The following is a 27,122-nucleotide window of genomic DNA, read 5'->3' as shown; positions in this document are numbered from 1 at the left end:
AGATATCATAACTTCCATGGAGGAAAAAGTATGTTCTTCTCCAACTTAGTGTTGTGCAGGAATTTTTCATTCTCATAGCAACAAAAATTATCCTAATTAGTTAAAATGTATCAACTACTTATTATGTGCCAGGAATCATTCTAAATGCAATATATATGTCATCTCCTATACTTCTCGTAGCAACTCTATGATGTATGTGTTATTTTTGCCCTCTCTGAATTTCATATTTGACAGATAAAGAAATTTTACGGCAGAAAGTTAAAGTTACTCTCCAAAGATGGCCCCCAATAATTCTGCCCCTCCCTATATGTACAAGCTGCTCCTCCCATAAACAGGTACAACTTACATTCCACATTCCTTCTCCTTGTATCTGCTGAGTCTAAGACTAAATTGGCCAATAGAATGCAGAGAAAGAAATATTATGAGTATTCTAAGCCAGGTATTAAGAAGGCTGGGCTGTTTCTACATCTCGAAATCTAGCCATCACGTTGTAAGAAAGCCCAAGCAGCCATGCGGAGAGGCTCTTGTGGAAAATAATCAAGACCTTTGGCTCACAGTGTCAGTTGAGCTCCCAGCCAACAGCCAGTACCAACTTGCCAGTTAACGTGAGTGAGCCATTTGGGAAGTAGATCCTCCAGCCCCAGTTAAAACACCCCAGCTCGTAGCACATGGAGCAGAGATTAGCTCAACCAAACCCTATCCAAATTGCAAAATCATTGTTGTTTTAAGCCACCAAGTTTTGACATAGTTTATTACACCGCAACGGACAAATGAAACACTGAACTACCAAGATTGCACAGTGAGATAGTCCAACATCAGGTAGGCCATACCTTTCTCTCTCATATAAATTAAGCTGCATATGAGGATGTGCAAAGAAAGGATTCCAATCCGAGGCAGGGGTGAATGGAAAGTGTGCTTATATGGACACCTTATTCAACAAACAGTCACTGAGAATCTGAGAGGTACCAGGAACTGAGCCCAGATGCTATAGATACAAAGGTGAATAGTAAGAGTCCTTAGCTCAAGAAATTCTCCATGCAAGGCCAAGACAAAATTTCAATACCATAGGAAATGATCAAATTGATGCAAAACAACGGACAGATGTTTGGGATTACCTGATGAGGGGACCTGAGTTAAAAAGTTAATACTCTTGGCAGTGCGGCCCGGTGGCCCGGAAGACCTGTCTCTTGCTTCAACAGTGTTTAGACGGAACAGACCCAGGGACGCCCCTGCTTCCAGCTTCCGACCACCCTCCAACCTCCTTTCCAATCGCAACCTTTGGAACCAACCACTTGGCCACTTTCAGCTTCCAGGACCAGCCAACACTGTTTTTTTGAGCTTAGCTCCCTATTGTCGAACAACCATGACCTCCCCAGACTCCTCAGAATTATTCCACCGAGGTGGAGGCCGCAGTGAGCTGCCCGGTCAGCATGCATCTGCAGGCCCCCTGCACCTACCTCTCTCTGGGCGTCTATTTCGGCCACAACGATGTGGCTCGGGAAGACGTGGGCCACTTCTTCAGCAAGTTGGCCGGGGAGAAAAGTGAGGACTCCGAGCATCTCCTGAAGATACAAAACCAGCACGGCAGCTGTGCCCTCTTCCGGGACGTACAGTGCGGAAGCCGTTCCAACGTGAGGGGGGTAAAACCGCAGACGCTCTGGAAGCCACCGCGGTCATGGAGAAGAACCTGAACGAGGCCCTTTTGGGTCTGCACGCCCTGGGTTCTGCGTGCGCAGACTCCCAGCTCTCTGACTTCCGGGAGAGCCGCTTCGGGGGTGAGCAGGTGAAACTCATCAAGAAGATGGCGACCACCTGACTAATCTCCGCCAGCTGGTGGCCCCCAGGCTGGGCTGGGAGAGGACCTGCTCAATAGGCCCACCCTGAAGCACGAATAGGAACCTCCTCAGACCCGCGGCCATTGAGGAGCCCCTCTGGCATCCCGCTGGTATCAGGGCTTCTGCCTGAAGCCTCTCTCTGCAGCCACTAGGCAGCTTTTTAACCACCCTGGGGCCTTCTCCCAAGCTGTGAACCATGTAAATAATAAAGCTTTTTGCAGAAAAAAAAGTTAATGCTCTTGATTTTTTTCCAGCCACCCTAAGTCAAGGAATTACTGGGCAAGATTTAGAGGAAGCTTGGAGTGGGGGTAGGAGAAAAGTGTAAGTAAACTTGCAGGGTAGATCAACAACAACACAAAAGAAGTGTGTGTGTGTGTGTGTGTGTGTGTGTGTGTGTGTGTAAGAAAGGAAGGCAAAAGATGATAAATAGGTATTAGGGGAAGGAAAATTTAAAACATTCAGTTATCTTTGCACACACACACACACACACACACACACACACACACACACACACACACACACACACACTACTCCTATGGCAAGGTCCACGGACATATTCTGACCAAACTGAATGTCAAAGAATTCTTTAAAAATGGTTGCAGGGATTTCTATTATAGTTCCAAGATGGAGTAGCCCCATTTCCACCTCTTAGGCAGAGTTCCTCTCTCTTAAAACTAAGAATTCGAGAACGTATGTTCCAGACATGGCAGAAGCCTCAAACCAGAAACCACCAACATGAACAGACAAAAAATTTACTTGAAGAAGAGCCTATTCCCCCTAGTCAAAATACTAGGAAAGGGGTAACCTATATCAACAGAAAACCTTTTTGGTAATACTGCCTTACTCCAGGCAAACTCCAAAAGAAAAACTGCACTTCTCCCACCCCATGGTTTTAGGGGGGCTGAGTAGGAAGCCGATCTTCCACTCTACCCCATCCGTCTCCCGCCTCCACAGAAGCAGTTGGTAACACTCAGATTCCTCCACCAGGATAGCATCAGTGAGGTCCAGCAGCAAGCAGAGACCCCCATCCCTGCCGGGGAGCAATGAAACTCAGTAAACAGTGAGTCACATCTAGTCGGCACTTCACTTTCCTTACGATCCATGTCACTGGAGCCTGGTGGAGAGCTGAACCACCATGCCCACCTGGCATCAGTGAGGAGGTATGAGGTGGCTTAGTTGGCACTCGTCCCCCCCCTTCCTCTCCCTCATTGTCAAGGATGCCTTGCTGAGCTTCCTTTCTCCCCTGTAGCAGCAAAGCAGGTGAGCCAGCCTTCTGCTCTCCCCCTCTCTGTTGTCAGCAAGGCATAATCTTACACCGCTCGGAGGCAATGAGGCGGTACAAGTTGATGCCTTGACCGGGAAGGTATCAGTAGGACCAAGTGGGGAGCATCCTCTTGCACGGAAACAATGTGAGCCAGCTCTCTACTTCTGCTATTGGCAGAGCCTCTTTAGGAAGCTGGAAATATACACCCATCCAGCCCTCACTTAAGCTACACCTCAACAGGAGGACTACCTACTAAAAAAAAAAGATTAAATAGGATCCAAATTCTCAAAAAATAATATCCAAAATGTCCAGGATACAATCGAATATCACTGATCATACCACGAACCAGGAAAATCACAACGTAAATGAGTAAAGACAAGCCCCACCAACCAACACTGAAATTAATCAGATACTGGAATTATCTGACAAGAATTTTAAAGCAACCATCATAAAAATGCTTCCATAGCAATTACAAATTCTCTTGAGACAAATGAAAAACTAAAAATAATTATCAACAACATTGTCTCATGTTACTAAGTTTATATAACTGGCAACTATGGCTATGCCATCTTTTCTTCTTGGAGGTACACAAGTTGCTTGCTCCTTAACAATAAGGATATTATATCCATCTGAGAATATTTATAGTGCTGGCCCTCATTTTCCAAAGAACCTAAGACATTATTATGCAACTGAATCTTCTAAAGTACCCACAGCCAACATGACGTTGTTGAAGGAGGTCAGCTAGAGGACGTGACCACCGGTTGACCCGCAAGCTGGACACAGGAAGTCGGAGGCTCCTCATTCCCTCCCGTCCTTGGAATGTACATTCTGCCCACCATTCCCACACTAGGAGCTGTTTCAAGGCCATAATCTGGAGAGAGTAAGGTGTTGTTAAGACCATCTGGACTGAATACGAGACTGAACATAGTTAAATAAACTTTTAAGATTCTGGCAGGTGGATGAGGAGATCCCCCCGTTTTGTGGCCACCCAGGACAAGCCTTGTGTATAAGTTCCCTTGCTTATTAAAACCTCCACCTACCATTCTGGAGTGATCTGCCTCTTTCTTCTGTCTCTTCTTGCCCTCTGTGTACAGGGGCCAGTTTCACCCAGATTTCACCTGGGAAGTTCTTGAGTTTTTGAACAGATGCACAACATATGCCCAGTAATTAATTTCATTGTCACATTAGCTGCTCACCAATTTCCTGTAAATTTCATGCCATGTATTTATTTGCTTAACATCTATCTCAAAACTTAAAAACCTCTAATTAAAATGCTCTCGAACATGGTAAATAAAAGAAATGCTAAGTATTTTGGCTTGATACTGACTTTTGTTTACCTCTAACACGTAAAAATGTACTTCCTTTTTTCTGAAGAAAAGTATTTGTCAAATGTTTACTGGGGGATAAGACTTTAGAGAGAGAAATGCTTCTGATGACCTTCCTTCATTAAGGTTTTTGGCTTCCATGGTATAAATCAAGAGGTGCCACCAAGGTATACCTTTCCCTAATTGCTGCCATAAAGCCTGAAATTACACGGTCAGAGTCTTTGTGCATTAAACACCTTTCTATCTTCAGGTATGTCTTCTCCCCAAGTGAAACTACTCTAAGAAGAAATGCATCTCCGTGATGAATGCCCTGTAAGGTCTCAGAAGACATGAGCTCCGTGAGATGCCACTGCTCACTGCCCAGTGTGACTTTGGGCAAGTCTTTTAACCCTTCCAGCCCTGTATTATTATTATTTGTAAAATGTGGATAACCTACCTGTCTGCTCCACTCGGCAGAGTTAATAAGAAAACTAAAACAGTGCATATGTGGGTACTTAATGTAATGAGCTATACAAATACAAGTGATTACTATTAGCGGATAATTTTTTGTAGAATTTTATAAAAATTACTTAACACATCAGAACAAAATGTTTGGTAATAAAACATACAAAGAGGATTTTAGGGGCTGCCAGAGGGCTAGTAGGTATATCAAAAGGAGAGGACCATGAGAGAGAAAGAGGGACGCTGCCAGAGACACACTTCGCTGCATCTCAAGTTGCCTCTGCAGAGGTGTTTAGCTGGAATCAATGATCCTTGCAACATGTCCATTGGAGTGTATGCTCAGGGCTGAGAGGACACCTAGAGCAAAAAATGCTGTGTATGCACATGATACATAGATTCAAGGATGTGGGCAACCTCCAAAAGGGCTTAAAAATTAGAGACCCTCCAGTTAACACTATTCCTGGAGTGTCTTAAACACTTTTTCCTCCACCGTTCATTTTTGTTAAAAGGTTGTTCTCTCCCAGTACCTGAGAAGCTGCACAGGTGTCAAGAAAAAGTACTGGAATGAATATCCAAAGGCTGGATTTGATTCCATTACTAATTTACTATGTGACCGACCTTGAGTATGTCTCAACCTATTTAGAACATTTAACTAAATATTTTACTTATTTACTCTCTGTGGTTGGGAGACTTTTTTCTAATTTGTTTCACTCTTTTGTTGGCATCTGTTTTTATACATTCCCCCCTGCCCCCAAAGTTATTGGTCTTGGGAACTATTTCCTGATATAGAGTTTAATTTTCTTGCACCCAAACTATATGTAATATCACTCAAGAGTAGTGACTCGCACTAGTTTCACAAGTATTATATGTGTGGATTCTGGTAATTTTGTACTCTGTAGAGCAGGAAGGAAAACACAACTCAAGTTGAGAAAAAAAACTATCCTCAAAAATGTTTCCTTATGGGGCTTCTCTGGTGGTGCAGTGGTTGAGAATCTGCCTGCCAATGCAGGGGACACGGGTTCGAGCCCTGGTCTGGGAGGATCCCACATGCCGCGGAGCGGCTAGGCCCGTGAGCCACAACTGCTGAGCCTGCACGTCTGGAGTCTGTGCTCCGCAACAAGAGAGGCCGAGATAGTGAGAGGCCCGTGCACTGCAATGAAGAGTGGCCCCCGCTAGCCACAACTAGAGAAAGCACTCGCACAGAAACGAAGACCCAACACAGCAAAAATAAATAAATAAATAAATTAAAAAAAAAAAAAAGTTTCCTTATAACTGTTTTTAGAGATGCTTGTTAAGATTAGAGTCGGAGGCGGTGCTAAGGTGGTAAACCGTGCCAGAGAACAATGGGAAAAGCGCAGGCTTAGTGGTCAGAAAGACCCAGGTTGAATCCTTGGTTCTGCTACCCACTAGCTAAGTGACTTTTACACAACTGTAAATTGGGATAACATCTAGCTTGCAGATCAGATTTTCTATGCTGATTAAAAATAATGCAAATAAAGTCCTTGCATATATAAGGAAGGAAGTCAATAAACAGTACCTCTGTTACGATGATAGTAGTGATCACGGGGGAAGAGAGAGAGCACTGAAGGAGCAGGTGATCCTAGTCAATCTCAGCATTCTAGAGTCTTCCAGCAGGGACTGGAAGCCTGCCATTCATCTCAAGAATTTCAATCTATGTCCTCTGGATTCTCTGCAGTAGACCACAGCATACTCTCTAAGATGCCAAATTGTCCCCCATGAGCTTCTCCTGAACGCTGTTCCCCCATGAGGAGTAAAAAAGGGCACATCTTCCAACTTTTGTGATAGAAAATGATGATCATGGCTATAATAATAATTACTATAATAATTATACTTACCACTTATTCATTTATTGTGTTCTTTCTACATAGGCCAAGCATTGTACTAAGTCCTTTACATATATTATTTCATCTTTTCTTCAATTTTGTGAGGTAGGTATTATTACTCCATTAAAAGAAAAGACTCTCAAGGCTCAAAGAGGTTAATAACCAAAAGAGCCAAGATTCAAAGGCACTCGCTTATTCACTACTCTACTCTGCCTTACGTGATGCACTAAAATACTTAGCCTTGTTAATACTTAACCCAGGCTCCCCAGCTGCTAAAAATTTATGATAATTACATAATTAGAATTTCAAATTTAGGGCAGTGACTGAGAATTATTATACTTCATTATGTGACCTTACAAAAGTATTTACTATAATAAATTTGTCTGCACTATCTTTTGGAGAAGTCTACAGTCTTCTTAAGCAGAGTCACACATACTTAAACAGAAAAGAAGTACGAATGAAACTGTATCCTCAACAAACAAGAAGATGATCAAATTAAATAATAACTGCAAATACTGTCACTGGAAATATATATGCAAACACTAAGTGCCAGGCACAATTATAAGCATTTTACATATATTACTTAATTTAATCTTTACAACAATTCTATGAAGTAGATACTATTAAATTCCCATTTTACAGATGAGGAAACAAAGACAGAAGAAGTATAAATAACGAATTTTGAACAAGTTGATTAAACATCCAGGACAGGAAAAAGTCTTTACTAAGTGAAGAACACAGAATAAATGCAAATCCAAGAAGCATTCTTCATTTTTAATTGAGAACAAGAACAACATAGGAGTTGTGCCTTGATTGAGGGACTTTAATGATCAATTTACAAATAAATTGGGTTTGTATATCCCAGATATGTGAACTTCACATCGCTGAGCCAAAGTCATCAAACCCTTTCACTTTGCTAAGATTGAGTCCTTATAGGTTCAAGGTAATACAGACTGCACGCATGTTATCAACATTTGGTCTTAGACCTCTACCACACTTTTCTGTACTCCTGGAATTGTTTATAAGACCCATCACCTAGGTTTCATAATCTATTTCTTCAGTGCTTGTTCTTATTTTTCTTATAAAACCTAACAAATGGGTTGTGATGCCTTCATTTATGGAATTAGTGATACCCAATTAGTCATCTGACTACTCCAGACTTAATCTTCCTCTTACTTCTCTTTAAATAAATCAGTACCTGCTTGTGCTTTGAATGAGATTGGATGAATAGAAACCTGGCCATCCTTTATCATAGAGAGTCAATAGTTTCAAATATCCCCAAAGTGATCTTGAATCAGTGAGATCCAGCTCCTGCCTTTGGTAATTCTTAACTGGAACACTTTATCCCAATAATATGAGACACAGCCTGGGTGATGCTTAAGTTCACCATTTAAAAATGAAATTAAAAAGATTTTTAAAAATTAGCTTATAGCCCTTCTCTATTTTCCTAGAAGTTGTGCTAGCTTTAATATACATGTTCCAGAAATATAAATACTAAATACCTACTAAAATCCAGGCCTTGTGCTAGGCGCTGGGGATACAAAGATAATTAAGACATACTCGCAAGGAACTGAACCAGACAGGGCACCAAAGCCAGTCAGCTAACTGTCATCTTGAAATTGTGGATTCTGTGTCATAACTTATCACTCACATTCTGCCCTAGCCTTTCTCGTGCTTGGCATGAATTTTCCTTTTCTCAGCCCCGACCTCTCCTCTCCTATTCTATTCTTCCACGGCTGCAAGAGAACAAAGGCCACTTGGAATGCAAGTAAAACTTAGCTGTAACCAAAGATGCAAAGACCAAAGTTGGCAGCTACATGAAGTTCAGGATTAAGAGACTTCCTCTTTAAGATCAAAATTCCAGGTGATCCAAATATAGGCAAATGAGTCCCAGTAGAACACTCCGTTTTCTGTGCTGAATCCAGGAAAGCAGCAGAAATCACCATAGAAGTTAACTGCGTTTCACCCCGTTTTACCCGTGGTCTTGATGCTAATTGCCTAACCCCAACAGTGAGATCCCGTTTCAAAATATGGTCAAACACAAAACAGCCAAGTCAATCAAGCATTAAGTATTCAAGCGCAATTATCCCAACGCATGCCCAAGTACCAGCAGTGAAGCAGCCTCATTTGGGAGCAGCTCCGTAATCACCTCTCCGGTCAGCCGAGACTTTAACCTCTCCCCTCGGGGCCTCCTGTTGGGGACGCCTGGCTGGCTCCCAGGGTGTGAGAGATCACAGCGCCAGCGGCGCCCCCCGTTACCGGGCCTCATTTAAATGCGTGCTCCAGGCGGGGGAGGGGCGGGGCAGAAGGTCCGCAGAAGTTCCCATTGTTGGGGAGAGACGCGTGGAAGCAGATGGTGCGGCCGGTCGGTCTGGCTGTCAGACGCTTTCTGTCGAGTTCTCTGGGGACTCCGGGGCTTTCTTTCCACCCTCCGCTCGCTCAGGTCGTGTGTGTTTTCTCAGTGTGGGCGAGGGGTCCCTTTCTTTATCGCCCCTCACATTTCCAGGAGGCCCAGTGGCCTCCTCCTTCCCCCCATTCCTTCCTTCTGCTTTCTCTGCTTTTTCTGGACCAGCTAGTTCTAAGACTCCAAGGACCCACTCGATGCAGAGAAAAGCGAGCGATTTCCTTTGTCTCCAACTGATGCCGCGCTCTCATCCAGCGGGCTTCCGACTGGCATGCTCACTCAGTTATTTAACAAATTACTCCACGGTCCTCTTTAGGGCTGATTGACATTTACAGCTAAACCAACCCCTACAGTTAGGGGCGATGTGGTAACTGACTTTCATAGTCTTCCTTCTTCCTTTAATTTCAGTCCTGCAATGGGGTGAGCAGACAGACCTGGTGCTTTGGTTTGACCTGATGCTCACCTTTCATAATATTGTCAGGGTCTCAGAAAGTAAATAAATAAAGCATGGGTTACACATGCAACTTTTATATGCATCCGTAAGGGACAAACAGGAGCTTTTGTATATATAACTCTTGTCTCTAAAGTATTAGCTGTTGAACGCAAATCTTGGCCTCAATGCTCCCTTTTAAGATTCCACATAGCTTATGCCAAGGCAGCTCTTCCTTGCAGTTCTCAGTTAAGATTTCCTCCAGCTTAGGATGTTAAATTTGTTTTAGTTTTTAAACCATACTGGCAGCCCGGTGCTCGTTAATGGTATCTCTGTGAGCTGGACAAAGTCAACATAAGCCCAGAAGACTGCTGTCTGGGGTTGAGTGCCAAAAATAAAGTCAGAAATACCATTTATTCCCCCTCATCTGCCTGGGAGTAATCTTTTCCTCCCCGGGGCTATTCTCTAGACTTAAATGATGTAATGTTTCATTTTGCACTCATCAATAGAATTTCCGTTTCATATTTATCTCCCCTTCTCCCTAAAATTGTGAAAGCTGTGAAGAGAGAGCTTATAGTATTCATATTTACCAGTTCAGGGTTCAGTATTATTCCCTGGTACATACAAGCAGTGCGGTAAATGTTGAATAAATGAATGAATAAAAGAAATGAACAAATGGTAGAAATTAACAAAAGGGAATATGATAAAATACAAAAGAAGAGTGTCTAAACTAAATGTCAGTCATTTCCTCCATACCCCAACTACTCCAGGTATTCCAGTATGCCACAGTAAAAACCACATTTTACTTGGAAGTAAAATGGCTGTGAGGATTTAGAAAGAAAACCTGAAATCACTAAATACTCATGGCCCAAACTATCCAAGAACACTAAGTGTCCAAGTGCTAACGTCCCAAGGAGACAGGCCCACCAACTGGCAATCTGCACAAGTAGGTTTGCAAGACGTACCATGGATACACCTGTGGGAGATGGGATAGGAGCTTAGCGTGGCCTCTGGACCCCTCCCAGCCCCCTGTGTGAGCCCTCTGCAGACAGGGTCTGCAGTGCAGAAGCAGGAGTTGTGGATTCACTACGTGTAGTGCTGTCTTAGTGCCCAGGGTACAAAATGTGTCCATCTCCCCACTGAAGAGCAACTGCCACAGGCCCTTGAGGATTTACGCTTTTGGAGCATCTGTAGATGGCATCCTTGGCACTGACATCAAACATTTTCCATGGGTACCTGGAGCAGCAAGACACCATCAAGTGGCTTCCAGACATCAACGCAGATGAGGATCTGGAGAGAAAAGGGAGAGATGGATGCATCCATCGTGGGAGAAAATACTGCTGCGAACACCCCCAAGGAAAGAAAAAGACTGATTGAAAATCTGAAGCCTATGTACCCTACTTTAGCAGAGAGAGGTAGAAGCTAGGAAGTATTGATTATGCACACTTAACACACATTTTTCTTTTCATTGCATGGAGACATAAGCACCAGGAAATCCATCTTGCACATATAACAATGAACCCTCCAATTTGAAGTCGTAAAACACCCTGCTTAGGGACAAGTATCTCTTTAGTTTGTGTTTTATCATTTTTCTAAGAAAAGCTCCTCTAATCCATTCAGTCTGCTATTTTGTACCTTAAAAATAGGTTACTGTTTGCACAAGAATCAAAAAGACAGTAAAATAGGATTGGCAAATGCATGATAGGCACACTGCCATCATCCCTTCCCATATCCATTACAGACATTGCTAATCAATCAAGGCCTTGATTGCAGCCTTAGAATCCTGATAAAGCACAATATACCAGCAGCCTCCCTATCAAGTAATCTATACTGGTTATTTGATGTTGCTCCTAGTTGTCACCTTCCCTTTAAAGGTAATAATCATATATTCCGAAGATTAAAACATAGGAAATGAGCTTCATTGCTCAAGAGGTTCTGAGAAGACCCCATGATTCAGCCTTTACTATTAAAAGGGCATTGTCTACCATTGCTGGTTTCCACAATCCATAGAATACAGTCTGTGAGATTGGGGTAGGGGCCATCATGCAAGGAAGAGCTTGCTCAGGTAGCAACTCGGTAAACTTGCACTTGCCTTAGTACGTGTCTCTGTGGCACTGGTGAGTATTCGTCTGCATTGGAGAAACTGAGGAAGTCCAGAACAATTTCCAAGGAGGTGGTTTCTCAGGATTAGCAGGCCCCAGGATAGGAATAGGAGGTTCATTCTCTCTGGCCATCTCTTCCTCGAAGTGATAAGGCAAAGCACTGGGGCTCGTTTCCTTTCTCCTGGGACATGACCTTTTTAACATATGAAGGCCCTCAGTCAATGTGCTCATACACTGAGGCCATCACAGAAACAGGAAAATATCACAACACAAAGAATGCCTCAGGCCAGGAGCATCTTCTCAGGCTTCTCTTCTCACTGCCTAGAATAAGAAATTTGAAGAGCAAGTTGATTGTTTTGTGCTTTTTGTTTCAGCTATCGAGTGTTACGTGCTTTGCATACACAAATTACCTCATGTGATCCCCACAACCAACCTATGAATTATCCCCATTCTTAAATGAGTACATGAAGACCCAGTGGGATTAAAGTGCCCACAGTCACAGAGCCTGAAGCGGCCAGATCAGTATTCAGATCAGGTCTGTCACAGCAAAGCCAATGTTCTCTCCCCACACACTGGAAGTCCACCTCAGGGGTAAATTACCTGTGCACCCAGAATACTTTTAGGACCATGTATGCCCCTTCCTTCCCTCTCTCTGGACTGAAGTTTCAAGGGCCTTCTTTATCGCTGGCCCACCCTGACTGCTTTGTGTGCCATGTCTGGGTCTGGTAATAGAACCACAGAGAAGGCCCATCCCTATAGTTTCACTCTCTGCAACACAAAAGAATTCAAGGGAATCTTCTCTGCGGTTTTATTCCCTGATCTGGGGAGTATCTAACCAGGCTACTAAAGACCTCTTGTGGGGTCTACCTCTGGTTGTTTTAAACCAGAAGTAGATATGATTGCATGAACATATGTTACTGATAGGCTGTTGGTTGGTGGGAGTAGGAGACAGTGAAATGGAGGTAAGGTCACTGTCTGAGATTTCAACTCTTTAATCAACAAATGCACTCTGGGGTGATACTAACAATATTTAGTAGCAGGTATGAAACAGGTTTCAACCAATGAGAATGAGCCGATCCTGGAAGCTCCCCTGCTGTGCCAGACATCATGAACCTGCAGACTGCTGAACTGCGGGGAAATGTCGTAGGACGGTGGGTGCAATGGGCGGACTCAGGGCAGTGACTGTACCCACTAGTAAGAAAGTTTTCAAATATTTTAAAAACTGGTAGGGCCATGAAGGTGGTACAGCAGTGGAATATCAGCCCTGGATATGCTCCCAATAACGTGACTGGCCTACAGCCTGATGGAATGTTTCAACACTCAAGAAGAGTGTGTTGACCAGAAGAGGGAGGCGGTTAGTCACAGAGGCAAATGCCAGCATCCACATCCAACCTGATGATGATCCAGAAGAGATTCTGGTCCAGTCGGCAGGACTAATCAGTGGTGGAGAGTGACCCAGCTTGCTCTCTGGGCCTACATCCATTAAACATTCAAGCTACATAACTAATCCCCTCATTCTATTTCCATATTTATTTTTAAATTTATTTTGTTTGAACTCCTGCGCTGCTTTTGCTCTGTGAAACAGTGAAGATGAAACCATTTTTAGATGGTCAAGTGCATGTTGAGCTAATGTAGAGGAAGTAGTATAAGTTTGTACCATCACTGCTTTCAGCACCCTTCCCTGATCAGGTTTAAGTCCCATAATTGACACAGATACTGGGCAGGAGTATATTCCTAGGAAAAGCTTGATTTCACCACGCCTCGGTATGTTTAACTTGGTAAGTCTTGAAAGAACCGTTGGAGTGATACCAGTCAAGTTTTACATTAAATTTGAGTTATAAAGAAAAATTTAAAAAGACAAGTGGAGGGCTTCCCTGGTGGCGCAGTAGTTAAGAATCTGCCTGCCATTGCAAGGGACACGGGTTCGAGCCCTGGTCTGGGAAGATCCCACATGCCGCGGAGCAACTAAGCCCGTGAGCCACAACTACTGAGCCTGCGCGTCTGGAGCCTGTGCTCCGCAACGGGAGAGGCCGTGATAGTGAGAGGCCCGCGCACTGCGATGAAGAGTGGCCCCCACTCGCCACAGCTGGAGAAAGCCCTCGCACAGAAACTAAGACCCAACACAGCCAAAAATAAATAAAAAAAAAAAAAAAAAAAAAAGACAAGTGGAATTATTTCCCAAGTATTGGTAACGTTGAAAATGTTACCAGGTTCAAGGAGGGTTTGATGAGTCCAAGGATGTCAAATTTGAGCAGATTAGTGTCTTCTCAAGTCCTTTGAGATTTATGTGATAGAGAGATACTGTCTTTCAGAAAGATGGTGTTGTCAAAGGGGATTACCAGGCTGGTTGAAGGTTGAGAGCGCCAAACCCTAACCACTAGACACTCAGGGAACGTCCTGAAGGATGAATCTGACCCGTCTGATGACACCCTGTGGGACTACAGAAGTTAGCTGTAGTCAAAATGGCTAATAGGACCAACCCCACACCCGTGTCTAAACCTCCAACGTCTAAGTGTTCCAAACATGAAGGGTTTGAATACAGGGATTGGGAGGCTTGCACCATCAATGAAAGGGCTGACCCAGCAGGACCCTGAGGGGCTCCTGGACACAAAAGCCTTTCTGTGTCCCCCACTTCTTGATTACAGGAAATAGGCTTCATTCAGCCTCCATGACCTTGCCTGAGTTTCAACGAGCAGGTTCAAACAGTTGCTAATTAGGGAAGGGAGAGGATGCGGAGATGAGGGAGGAACAGTCAAGAGAAACAATAGTGCAGCCTTGGGGCAGAGTCCTGGCTCCCCCTCAAGGGATACACAATAACAGTATCTTTGAGCTGTTTTGCAGATAGTGAAACCCCACCAGGTGGGAGAAATGAACGGTATGCTGCCCACAAGCACACAGACCCCAGACCTGTCGGAGCCAGAAGGTCAATGATGCTGACGCCCGATGACCTCACCACCAACCAATCAGAAGAATGTCCATGAGCTGACCACGCCCTCTTTGAACCATTACGATAAAACTTCTCACTACCCCCTCCAGGTTAGGACACACAGTTTTGAGGGCATTAGCCCACTGTGGCCCCCTTTGCCTGGCAAAGCAATAAAGCTATTCTTTTCTACTTCACCCAAAATTCTGTCCCCAAGATTTAATTTGGTGTCGGGGTACAGAGGCCGGATTCGGCTTCAGGGCTGGGGCAGCAAAGTACACATAGGCCAGCACTGAAGATTTCTGCCTGCTGCAGTGAAATAGGTGGTTCCCAAGAAGCTGCTGCAAATGTCAAGAACCTCCAAGAAGCTCCCGCTGCCTTCATAGGCCGGCAACGCTGAATCAAGGACTCAGAAACAGCCACACCGATAATCTCCACCGCCTAGAGCACAAAGCAAGTAATTCACAGGTTTGCCAGAAGACCCTGCAAGCCTTGAGTCTGCCATCTGTCCACACATCTGCCTAAACTGCCTCTGGAGTATAATGGCCTTTTTTTCTATCCACCTTCTAAATCTCACGTGAGTGACTCTCACTGGCAGATTCTAACCAGGAACTGCTTAGGGAAGGGGAGCCTGGGAAATATGGTTCCCAGCTTCTCCTCTGTAAGACCTTAGATACAGACGGAAGTGATTTTGAGATGAAAACAGACATAACTCAGCACAACACAGTAGGTCATACTTGCTGAATAAATGAGCACATGAACTTGAACTTCCACCCCTGAATACTCTGAAGTGGTCACATCTTCACACAGCCTTTTAAAAACTAGTCAGACACATTCTAAGGTTCTGGTGGCTGAGAGACAGAAACTTATTTGCAGACTTTCCAAGAGAGGGACCTCAGCTGATCCCTAAAACTCAATGGGTCCCAAATTATGAAAAAGAAGAACCTGGAAAAAATGATGCTCTTTGCAAAATGCCATGCTCTGCCAAACCCCTTAAAATATCACCACAGTGAACTCCATCAGATGAAGTACCAGTAATTTTACTAGGAGAAAAATTCTATATGTAGACTGCGGACCCACATGTCCACAAAGAAACAAGCTGTCAAACCAAGCATGGTCAACCGTTTCAGAATTTTTCCATTAATATTCATTTGCTGCTCGTTCATTTCTTTGGTTGTCTGCTAGTGCTTGCTATCAGAAAAGCGGTAGCAGGCATCAAAGTTTAAGAATGAATTTTGGGAGAAATTTTGGAGAAAACGATCTTCTTAAAAATGGCAGGTTTTTATCCTTCTGCAAATTTTGAAAGGATTCCCGCTATTCTGGACTAACCCCAGACCACTCCAGCCCAGTGTTCCACTGGGCAGTTTGTTACAATGCAATGGAATTGTATCAACCACCTGAAAGAGTATTAAAGTGCTGGCCTAAAAAAAAGTTTTAAATGCAAAGAAATGGTAAAAACTTGCCACCCAATTACCCCAATAAACTGTTCCTACTAGAAACAACATTTAAAGGTGGGAATCTTTAAGGATTTTTCCAAGTCTAAGATTCCATGAACTGCACATCTCTAGAAGTCCCATGCCAAAAAGTTCTTATAAGTGGCTCAAAATCATGGAAATGTGCTGAACTAAGTAGACAAATGTCACCAACCCTACACTAGAAACACAATGAGGGAAGTAAAAAAGGGTCTTCTACCAGAAAAGCAGAAAAAGCATAGATATTGAGAGCTGAGAGAGGGAGAGAGAGATAAAGAATATGTACACAAGCATGCAGTTCAAGGCCGTGGCCTGGAGTTTAGACTTTGAACTTTCATCAGCTTCCTTGATTTAACTATTGGTTTTACGGGAGAAATGAAGTAAAGCCCTCTCCTAAGAATCTGAAAACACACACAGGGGTAAGGAAGCCCTCTGGAAAACATGGGAATGGGACCTTGACTCTTCCCAATGTCAAATATATTTATTTTAAAACTTGTGTGATGGACTGTCTTGCTATAACCAAAACCAGATGATGAAAAGGACATCATGTGCCCTCAGAAAGGAAACTCTCCAGAGGACAGACTCTGGACTGTGTGACCCAGACCCAACAGGAGGGTCAAGTTCAGTGGAGTTTCAGGCAAAGTATATGCAGTGGACACTGAAACCTGAACCACCTGTGATCCTGCCAGCCTGATTCCATGGAAGATGTCTAGTCTTAGAATAAAATCTAAACTCCTTACCATGGCTGGCAAGATCCTAGGTGATTAGACCCACCAATCCAGGCTCCTAGCACATCCCTTCCTATTCTCTAAGCTCCAGCCACACTGGATTTCTCAGTGTTGCTCAAATGCACTGAACTTATTCCAGCCTCAGAGGCTTAACACCTATAGCAGGTGTTCTTCACTTGCCCAGATCTTCTGAAACAGAGACCTTTCCTAACACCCCATGTAAAAGGATTTCCATCACCCTAGCCAGACACTCTGTTTCCCGTCTCTCGCCTTTATTTTCTTCAGAGCCCTTACCACCATCTGAAATTAAAGTATGTACGTACTATCTGCCTCTACCACTAGAACATAAACTCCATGGAAATGAGGATCTTATCTTTCTCAGTGATGACATAAATGAGTTGAAAGTATGTACCAACAAAAGAGAGAACTCTTGGAGCCACACGTGCCTCCTCAACTATTTGTTCATTTATTCTTTCATTCATTTGAAAAAAATCTGCCCTGTGCTAGGCACCATTCTAGGTGCTGGGAGTAAAGCAATGAATATAACCCTTGTCCTCCTGGAGCTGACATTCTAGTATGCAGAGATAGCCAGTAAATAAATATGACAGTGTCACGTATACCATGAAGAAAAATAAAACTGGGTATGAAAAAAAGATGTTTAAGTTGGTATTTCATATGGCGTGTTCAGCAAAGACTTCTTTAAGGAAGTGACACTTAAACCAGAGACCTAAAAGAAATGAGGAAAAGACTATGTGATACCAGACAAGAGTCAATATTGCTCCATGCAGAATAAATAGGAAGTGCAAAGGCCCTGTGGTGGGAGTATGCTTGGTACGGTCAAGGAACAGCAAGGGGCCAGGGTGGCTGAGGTAGGGTGCACAGAGGGGACAGAGATAGAAAATGATGCTGGATGATTAGTAGGGCCAGATCCACAGAGAGGAGCTGTGGAAGCTCATACTTAGGTCTCAGGGGAATCAAGCAAGTCCCTGGGAAGGTAGGACTATGAGGTCTGGTCAACCTCCATCTCTCTGGGTCTTCCAGGGTTTCAGCATGAATCTCATTCCTCGATCACATGTCCACATTTATGGCAAGCAGCCCTGAAGGCTGCAGCAGCTTTTTATCCTCCTGGAAAGAGGCAGCAAATAAGCAGGTAGGAGAAGTCCTCTGTACAAGGGTGGCAACCCTGAGGGACCACAGGGAAATTTGGGGAAGAAAACAACTACAGGTAATAGCCTCTGTGATTCAGCTATTAAAGGAATTAAGGCCTTACTCTGACCTTGTATAGGGACTCTCAGATTACTGAGAATGGGTTATTTGTGAAACGTATGCCTGAATAGACCTGTATGTTCACTGCTCTGAGTGCCTATGTGAACACATGCTATGAAGTCTTACAGATATTCTCTGATGTCTCTCTCAGTGGGGACAAATGTGGAGTCACACCAAGTCCTTCATTTATATGGAGGAAACTAAGGCCCAGAGAACTGAAGTCACCTGGCTAAGTGTGCATGGTGTTTAGGAGTCCAGGTCTAGCTCTGCCTTTGACTTCCCCTGTCCCAGCTCCTTCAGGCCTCAGCCCTGGCCCCTGATTAACACACTCAGTCCACGCAGCCTGGCATAGGACACAGCCAGCCAAGGAAGAGAGAGACACGCACGCATAAGGGAGACCTCCTTGACCTGCCGTGTCGGTGCCACTGAACCTAACAGGGGGCTGATGCAAGGCGAGCTTTTATTCCCTTGCTCTGCACCATGCTGCTACTTCCTTCCATGCTCTGAGGCTATTCCGGAACTTGCTGACAGCACGGAATCCCAGAGAACAGAGATACCATCAGTAGGCAAAGCAGAAATGAATATTTGCTTGAATTCTTCTCTCCCAAATTTACCCTTCAAAGCAGAGTCCAGCCTACCTGGCTCAAATCATCTGTGTGGCTGAGGGGTGCCCTGTGTGCATGTGTGTGCGTGTGTGTGTGTGCGTGTATGTGTGTATTTGTGCGTGCACACAGGCCTGCTAGCATCTGATTTCCACTTAGCCGGTCTTCTTTGATGGCTTTAATACGGCCATGCCTGGATGAGATGACTGGCCTAAGTAACGTGATCCTGCTCTCCTCCCTCTTCTCACAGAGGTTTAGTCACCTTACATCTGGCTGTCTTCAAGGACACGCTTGAAACAGAGGGGATGCAACTCAAGGCTTACTAACATCCCTCCCCTTCCTCACATGCCCTTTAAACATCACTAAGCTTCAATGTTCCTTCCTCTTCATTTTTCACTCTCCCATCCACTGTCTCTCCTCTCATGGTGTATTAGTGAGGACATTCCAGAGAAACAGAACCAGTAGGAGATATATAGAAATATATAAACACACACACATATATACACACATATATATGTGTATTTCTCTCTCTGTACTTATAGAGAACCGATACAAGATATATATAAATACATAAATACACATATGTATTTATATTTCTCTCTCTCTCTCTCTCTCTCCACACACACATACATACACACATATATATAGAAGAGAGAGATTTACTGTTAGGAATTGGCTCACGTGATTATGGAGGCCAAGAAGTCCCAGGTTCTGCTGTCTGCAAGGTGAAGACCTAGGAGAGACAGCAGAATAATTCAGTCCAAGTCTGAAGGCTTGAGAAGCAGGGTTGCTGATGATGTAATGCCCAGTCTGAGGCCAAAGGCGTGAGAACCTGAACGGTGGGCCGGGAGGAGAGGGGACGAGCAGCTGGTGTGAGTCACGGAGTCCGAAGGCCAACACACCAGGAGCTCTGATGTCTGAGGGTAGGAGAAGAGGGATGCCCCAGCTCAACGAGAGAGAGAGAGAATTTGCCCTTCCTCCACCTTTTTGTTCTACTCAGGACCTCAATGGATTGGATGATGCCCACGCACATTGGTGAGGGCAGATCTTCTTTACGCAGTCCACCAGTTCAAATGCTGATCTCCACCAGAAGTTCCTTCACAGATGAACCCAGAAATAATGCTTTGCCAGCTGTCTGGGTATCCCTTAGCCCAGTCAGGTTGACACATAAAATTAACCACCACACACAGCTCCTCTGATCGCTCATTTACCACCAACTCCCAACTCTTTAACAGCTGCTCCGAACGCCCTCCTAACTTCAAATGCTAGAGCAGCGTGCCTTAGGTATCAAAGGGAGCACATCCTGCCCACTCCCACCTCCCCACTCCCTTAAGAAAATCGTGCCTCTTCCTCCCACTTCCAGTTGGGAAGCTGCTGTACTGCTGTCAACACAATTTCCCAAGCTGGAAACGCTTCTCCCCTCACCTCTCTCATCGAATCGGCCACTGTGTGCTTTCAATTCTCTCTCACGTCTGCTCCTGCCTCCACCACGGCTCCCTTGACCTCAGCTCATCTCTGACTTTGACAACAGAATCCTAACCATCCTCTTGACCACTCGTCAAACCCACCTGCAAGAGGCAGTAACTCACTGTTACTGACTCTCTTCACAAGAACGAAGGAAACTCCCAACAGGAATCCAGTAAGGTGTGGGCGTGAACACTGCCTGCGGAATAGGGCCTGCCAGAGCTGCTTCTTTGAAGATGACAATCCAATATTTAAGTGCTGATACGTTTGTTGAGAAAAGAAAATCAACCGTAACACCTTATAAGCACATGCTCCATGGAAGGGAAGGAGCGTTGGTACACTTTAGATTCTGAGAGATCTTTGGGGGAGTTCTCTGATTTTGATGACTTTCAAGCCACAAGACCTCTCTGAGCTTTGAACGTCCCATCTGTAAATTCAGACACTAATACTGCCCACTTGGCAGGGCTGTGGTAGGAAGCGTGGCAGTGTGTGCAATGCACATCTCTGTCTGCCTGACAAGAGCGAATCACACGAGATCCCACCTTCTCTTCACACTGCCTAGTTAATTCCTCCTCATCCACACTCACGCTTCTCCTCAGCAATATCTGAGCGGAGCACGAGAGACTGGACAACCTCACCAATGCGCTAACCTTGAGGGGATTTGAAGGTAAGCAGCCTTTTCTTCTGTGTCCCTAGCCTGGGTGTCAGGCAAACGCTCCCACCGGCTGGCTGACATATGTGGCCGCTGCAGACTAATTTCTCCTGACACGTAGCCTTGAATGCACAGTCACAGAGCATGTGCTGAAGTGCTAAACACCCCCGAACTGTGCACTTTGCAATCTGTGAGAGCTTTTCGGTGGGTCCAGGCTTTTTTTTCTCGACCTGAGGCATCACAATAGAGAAGCACATGGACACTCCATCGCGGCAATCTGGCATCCTGCGAACACTCCAGAGCGGCAGCAGTACCTGTGTGTCCCTCTCGGCGAGCCAGACCCCAGCAAACAGCTGCTCCTCTGCGGAAGCTGTGGCTGCATTAATGAGCTTGCAGACAAAGAGCTGACTGTGCGGTCGGTGGCTTGGGGTCTGCGTGCAGGCCAGGGGCGGAGCGCAGAGCGAAAGCTACACTCGAAAACCCTAGTCCCTCATTTCCAAAGATTGGTTTGGGGTCCAAATGAGCTAATATGTTTCCCGAGACTTCGACCTCAAAAAGGCAGGATCGTGCCTCTGCCGTCCTGAATAATCACGAAAGCTAGCTCACGGTTATCTGGCACGGAGAGTTTATAGAGCGTTTTTACACTTCGAACCTTACCATAACCTTACGAAGGTATAATTTTACAGATGAGGAAATTGAGTCCTTGAATGGTTCAACAACATATACAAGTTCACGTGGCTAATAAAAGGCAGGGCAGTGCTTAAAGCAAGCTCTGTGTGACTCCAACGTCATGACTTTCTGAAGAATCATCACCAAACTTACTCTCAGCCCCTCCATTCATTGAGATGTCACTGCAACAGCTAAAAGGAAGCCTCTGGGAGCAGGAGCGTTCAAGGGACCCAGCTTTTCTGTTAAGATTTTAAGTCCCTTATCCGCCAGCAAGTTAAGGGAAAACGCTAGGGCATCACAGACTTTTTCAAATTCTTACCATCACACCATAAAGGAAGTCACTCCTCTGACTTGCCTGTACGGATGCTGTAGGAACAATGCGTGAGGAAGACTCACGTAATACCCTACGCTACCAGTACGGGCGAGTAACCACCGAAAACAAAGTATACAACAGTTGTTGAAATCAAACCCCAAATGACTTCTTCTACCACTACTACTGCTGCTGCTGCTACCATCACTAAAATACTAATACAAATAAAACAGCAATGACAGAAACACTCCTACTAACAGGTAGCATGTCCTTAGCCCCTGCCATGTGATAAAGCTTAGTGTTTACATTCATTGTTGAATTCTCTCAATAATCCATCATGGAGGTATTTCTATCCTCTTTCTACAGATGAGGATTCTGAGGTCTAGAGAGGTCACAGAGCTTGTGCACAGCAAAATGAGGCTAGATGCTCAGGCCTCTTGACCTGAAGGCTGTGCTATCTCCACCGGCCCATGTCTGCCTTCTCTAAAGGATAGGCAGTCACCAGAGGAGTGAACAGTGTCCAGGAGGTTAGGACACACCCGTAGCACAGTCTGGCCAAGGCTAGAGAAGACTAATAGGTGCACAGCGGTTGCTTCCAATCATTCAATGGTAACCGTTATTCCTAGGCATCCAGAAAATGCGTTTTCATCACCTACATCTCACCTTCTGTCTGGTTGTCAAGAAATAACAGACAAAAGGATGGGTTCTAAAACGAAGAAGAACCTGGCTTCAGGTGTGAGTTCAATCGAACCCTCTGACAACTGTTTTAAAGTACGTGTGTGTGCACACCCCGCAACGTCCGTGTCACACGGGTGGAGAATGAGAGCAGAGAGCGGTGGGCTGATTACGTGTCCTTTTCTGCCTCCTGACAGCTATGAAACTACAAGTGGGTAGATTATAGTTGAAGATAAAAATAGGCATTATACTGCCACTTTCTCTTCCCAGCTTTTGAGTCGCTCCAACTTGAAAGCATATTGTAGCATTTTATTGTAGTCTGGGCTCGCCTGGCTTCTCTTGTTTGTGATTCCTTTTTGGAAAACTAGAAACACTCCCTCTCCACGGAGAAATGAACTCAAGTGAGTGAGAGTGAAAGAGAGGCGGCTCTGTGTGTGTGTGTGTGTGTGTGTGCACCCTTGTGTCCCTCCCAGCGCCTCTAAGAGAAGCGAGAAGGCAGAGTGTGAATCTGAATAGAGCGGAAATTGGGAAATGACACAGCTGTTTTTGTTTAAATGTAACCATTTTTAGAATTTCAGGATGCACTAAGCTTCCAAACTAGGCAGCCCAGAGAACCTTAGCTGGGGATGGATAGTGATTCAAATGCATCAGACTTATCATCCCAAGGTCTACAGGAGACCCTTCATCCCGGCACTGCAGGTGACTCAGTACAATACATGTTTGGCACCCTCTTTGGTTATTAAACAGAACTCTACAAGTAGTGGCATGTCAGGTCTCATCCCACACCCCTTCCATTTCCACTTGTCATCTCCATTCTTTCTCCTGAATTTTTATCTTGGGGTCACTTCAAACACAGCAAAGTACTTCAGTGTTTCTCAAAGAAGGTTCCCTGAACCATGGCACCCCCAGTCACTGTGGGTGTGCTTTATCATACCCATTCCCGCACCCACACAGGTCTACTGGACTTGAATCTATCAGGAATATGAATTCTAACAAGCTCCCCCAGGTTATTCTCACAAACACTACGTTTTTCAAATTCCTGGTAAAGGGGCAAAGAAGAAGGACTTTAGTGTTGCCCTTACCTGGTCTTAAGACAGGATCCACCACTTTAAACCTGGGGAAAAAGAAAACAAGACACTCAGAGATGCTATGTATTCCCAAAGCTGTATGACCTGGGTCAACTCACAGTTTCTCTAGGTTCTGTACATCTATCTGCAAAAGGGGAATGATAATGGTACCTAGTATATGGGATTGTTGTGAGAATTGAGAAAACATATGTATTATTCTAGGAAGTGGTTCTCAGCTGGGATTGGAGTGATTTCGTCCACCAGGGGGACATTTTTGGTTGTCTCATGTGGGGTTTTGGGGTGGGGTACTATTATCATCTAGAGTAACAAACAGGGACACTACTAGACATCCAATAAGCACAGGGCAGCCCCCAACGATAAAGAATTATCATCCCCAAATGTCAATGGTTGACATTTTGAAAAACCCAGGCGTGGAGCCCAACACATCATGCCTGGCTTCGGATCCGGGGTGCCACCAGTCCAGCTGTGCAAGATGGGGTAGGTTGCTCAGTTATTTGGAATTCTGATTTCTCCATCTGTAAAACAAGGATAAAAATACCTGCCTCACAAGGTCAGTGAGGATGCCGTGAAGTAATATACAAAACATATCTGGTATATTTGCAGTAGAGTTCTTTCTCCTATTTCCTCATGCTGGCCTGACTTAAAAGGGACTGATTCCCACATTCATGAGAAGCAAGGAAGCCTGAGGCTTCCTCACCTTTAATTTGTCAAGTGAGGTGCTTTGTGAGTTGGCGCCAGGCAGGGCACAGATGGCCCGTCATCTGAGCATGCATGCATGGCCAGGCCCTGTTACTGAGGTTAGGAATCACAGGGCCCCCTGCCGGGTCAAGCCTCCAGGACAGACCCACAGACAGCCACAGGCTGCAATGCTTGCCCTGAATGCACTATTAATCCCATGATGCTATTTTAAAATAATGGAGAACCGGTTTATTGGGAAAGGACAGTACAAAACCTCAAAATAAATCCAGCTAACAAGATGAAGTTTCTGATGTGGAGAGAACAGAAACGCTGCCCTCTTTAACATTTAGGCCATTGGATCTAGAATCCCCCGGCAAATTACTCTCAACTACTCAATTATCTAGATGAATGGAAGACAGCAGAGGTATGCAACGATTTAGATTTTACACATGACCTCAGAATGCAAAGAGCCTCAAGGGTATGCAAGATTTAGATGTATCCGTCTGACCCCGCTGGAGTTCCTGGGTGCCCCACCCCAGATACTCTCACATCAAGCTTGCTCTACTGTCAGTGGGTAGGGGAGGCTTGGAATTTCACTACTCTGGATGCAACTTTAACACACAACGATCACAAACATAGGACAGGGCTGGTTCGTTATATTACTAACTTGCATGAGCAGAAGAGAGAGACACAGAGACCCCACCCTACCCCATTTCTCTGTAGGTCTCAAGGTCACTCAAGTCATCTTCACCACCACCACCCCCACCCCCGCTCCTCTTCCCAGCACAATCAATGCTAACCAATCCTTGGTCAATTGAACACACATTTTCCTGTCCACCTAAGGTGCTCAAAGCACAAAATGACCAAAGGCATGGTTCAGGCCCTCCAGGAGAGGTAAAGATAAAGAAAAAAGATCACTCCCTTCCCAGAAGATTAAGGGCTGCCGTGCCATGCCCTAAGATACAAACCAGAATCTGGCTTCTCACTCTGCTGCTTGAACCCAGTCACCCATCTTCCTCCTGGGGTGGGGTGGGAAGGGAGCAGGTGAAGGGCTCTGCGCTAGAATTTTTCCTCCAGATCAAGACGGAAATAAGCAAACACCACACAACTGCTACCACAGCATGGAGCCCGCGATGAAGTCAGCAGGCAGGTGCCGCCTCGCCGCCTCGCTCTCCCGCATCGCCGTCACGCACAGCTGCATCGGCTTGTACTTCTCATTCCGGTCAAACCAACTATAACTGCATCCTGCTCATCAGGAAGTCTTCCGTTAAGGAAAGTCTGACTGATGCCTGCAGAGCGCCAAGTCCAGAGAAGCTCTGGACCCCCCAGACAGTGCAGGGCCCTGGCGATTCGGCCCCGGATTCAGTCATTGATTCCGCCACGCAAATGGAAAGCTGTGTTTGTATAAAAAGGCTCCTGCCTGGGGTTCCTTACTGTCATCTTCTACTCTCCATCTGCTCCTTACGACAGCCCTTGAGGGATGGAAGTAGCATCTTCATTTTATAGTGGAACGAACTGAGGCTCAGAGAACAGGAAAGGGCCTCTTTCCCCAAAGGCCTCATCAGCCATAAACTTCACTTTACATTGAAATATGTACAAGCGGTGAAGAAAGAATCTCGTCTTGTTACTCTCTTGCTTAAAACCTTCTAAAAGCTTTCCCATGGCCCGAGGCAGTACTTCTCAACCCTGGCTACACATTGGAAATACCAGGAAATTGCAGAAATGCCTATGTCCTGGCCCCAACCCAGACCAATTAAGCCAGAATCTATGAGGGTGGAATTCAGGCTCCGCATTGGAGGTGTTTTTTTTTTGAAAGCTGTTGAGGGATTCTCAAATGCAGTCAAGATGAAGCACCGCTGCCCTAAGGGATTCGTGTCAAGCTCCTTAACATCCCTTGCCAGGTTCTGTGCAGCCAGGCCCTCACTTACCTCTTTAGCCTCATCTCTTACCCCGCTCTCCCATCTCACCCTCAGCGCTTCATCCATCTGAGGCCAGCGTGGGCTTCTGCAGAGAATTACACATGCACCCCTCTTTGCTTCAGTGCCCCACCATTTCCCTAGAATGCCCCTCCCTCTCTTCTTCACCTGACTAATTTCTATTTTTTCTTTGAGACTGAGCTCAGGAAGGAAGCTTTCCCTGACACCACCTGGTGATCCTCCCAGGCACTTTACGTGAGCATACCCTATCACTCGAAGAGATCACGATTGATCTTTACTTGTCTCCTCCCTCACTGTAGTGAGTGCCTCAACCAGGTCACATCCTACACACCTCCTCAGTCTCAGGACACAGCACCAGAGCACTTACAAAGTCTGCTGGCCCAGAAGAATTAAAAGCACAGACTCACAGACCTACTTGTGCACCTATGTTCATAACAGCATTACTCACAATAGCCAAAAGGGGGAAATGACCCAATTTCCATCAACAGATGAGTGAATAAACAGAACATGTAATGGAACATTATTCAGCCTTAAAGAAGGAGAAAATTCTGACATATGCTCTAACATGGATGAACCTTAAAAACATTAATGCTAAGTGAAATAAGCCAGACACAAAAGAGCAAATATTATGATTCTACTTCTATGAATTACCTAGAATAGGCAAACTCAGAGAGAGAGAAAGTATAATAGAGGTTACCAAGGGCTGGGAGGAAGAGGGGAATGGGGAGTTATTGTTTAATGAATACAGAATTTCTATTTGGGATGACGAAAAAGTTCTGGAAATGCATAGTGGTGATGGTTGCACAACATCACGATTGTACTTCATGTCATGAAACTGTACATTTAAAAATGGCTAAAATGGTAAGTTTATGTTATGTATACTTTACCACAATAAAAAAAAAATCACAAAAAGTTTGTTCAATAAATAAATCACACTGCACTTAAAAGAGATCTAAAGCCCCACCCCTGGCCTCTTGGACCCTATGTGATCAGGCCTCAGCTTTCCACTCTGA

At 44.9% G+C, this 27,122-nt stretch overlaps 1 long non-coding RNA gene across 1 annotated transcript in view; it reads right to left on the bottom strand.

Annotated features, from left to right (window-relative positions):
- Nucleotides 1-27,122, bottom strand: part of LOC309632784 — an 807,477-nt gene that overhangs the window by 303,796 nt on the left and 476,559 nt on the right. The gene's annotated exons all lie outside the window — the stretch shown is intronic.

Source organism: Balaenoptera borealis (genome assembly GCF_965194805.1).
Source record: "Balaenoptera borealis genome assembly, chromosome: 8".
Taxonomy (NCBI): Eukaryota; Metazoa; Chordata; class Mammalia; order Artiodactyla; family Balaenopteridae; genus Balaenoptera; species Balaenoptera borealis.
The sequence above is the reverse complement of the archived record's forward strand: the minus strand, read 5'-3'. Positions and strand labels throughout refer to the sequence as shown.